General features: G+C 43.5%; 1 protein-coding gene across 1 annotated transcript in view; it reads right to left on the reverse strand.

The window, feature by feature from the left end:
* LOC101845208 (calpain-9) overlaps positions 1-643 on the reverse strand; it is a gene marked incomplete in the record, with an annotated part of 63,733 nt that extends 63,090 nt beyond the window's left edge. Inside the window, 1 exon segment of the mRNA XM_013084958.2 lies at positions 322-643.
* Positions 644-1,315: the final 672 nt, after the last annotated feature.

Genomic DNA, 1,315 nt, shown 5'->3' on the forward strand with positions numbered 1-1,315 from the left:
CCACCTCTCGCTAGAGCTCTGGCCAAGAGGTAGCATTAACATTAACAGTCATGTTTTCTCGCCCAACAAACTGCAACAGCACCACACAAGTCGCATAACTGCTATAATAAATCTTCAGGTCTCTTCTTTCTTCAACAGCCCTCGCAACCAATATTAATTATAGTTTAAAACTGAAAGCTTTGCAAAGCCTATGGTCCACACACACACACACACACACACACACACACACACACACACACACACACACACACACACACACAATCACAATGTATACACAAATCCTAAAAATGAGACTATAATGACTGTACATGCATGTCTAACCTTTCTTCAAGCGAGTTGGCGTTTTCGGAAATCCCGCGTCGTGAAAACCTAACCAAAACAAAACTGTACTAGATCTAGATCTAGACAATGTAACGCTATCACTTGTCAACAACAGATGTCGTTAGTGGGAATTACCATCCAGCTACACCACAAAAGCAGAACTGACTGACGATCAACACATCAGAAGTCATAAATATAAGGGGGATGGTATAGAGAGAGTCCACACAGCATGACAGCCAATCAGTGATCTACTTTCATACACAAGTTTTTCCCAACCGGTCGCGTGAATAGCTTTTCGGTCTGATTACTCCGCCCGCGATGAGGTAAGGGACTCGTTGTAGGCTAGACAGAATTGGCGCAAAACAGGTGAGAGCTATTAGGTATTGAGAATCGATACTTTTTTAATAGAGCCACGATGCTGACATATGTAGGCCTACTGTGTTTTTATAAAGCATAGATTTACCCTATTAAGCAGTAGATAGCTCTATGATGTAAAATTGAAAGTTGATGCTTTACGTCCACATCGACACAATTTAGATAATTAAGGAGATGTGCTGCTGCGACCCTCTCTACTAGAGCCTACACAGGCAAAGTGGGAACATCCCAGCATAGACATGGAGATACTCGACATAAATCTTCCCTGTTTGGGAATCAAGCCCACGTCTTCTGCATGCAACAGCTTAGAACCCTACACCAAGGATGGTAATGTTGTGTTTTTTTCGGGAAAGAAGATACACAATAAGAGCAGTTGTTTTGGGCGGATGGAGGGGGGGGGGTGTTCTTCATTACTGATTGCTGGTATAGTTAATCAAATAACGAGCGCGTTCGTGAAAAACCAAATCGTTATTCGCACGAAGTATCGAATACAATGTAGTAGCCATCTCTCCCAAGAGTCCCAGGTGGGCTGTTTCTGGGCCAAGGCGGGTGTGACACAAACACGGAACTCGAGAGCAAAGGAAATACCTGAAGTGAACGAGAGAGAGGGAGAGAGAGA

This window comes from Aplysia californica, unplaced genomic scaffold (genome assembly GCF_000002075.1).
Source record: "Aplysia californica isolate F4 #8 unplaced genomic scaffold, AplCal3.0 scaffold00014, whole genome shotgun sequence".
NCBI classification, from domain to species: domain Eukaryota; kingdom Metazoa; phylum Mollusca; class Gastropoda; order Aplysiida; family Aplysiidae; genus Aplysia; species Aplysia californica.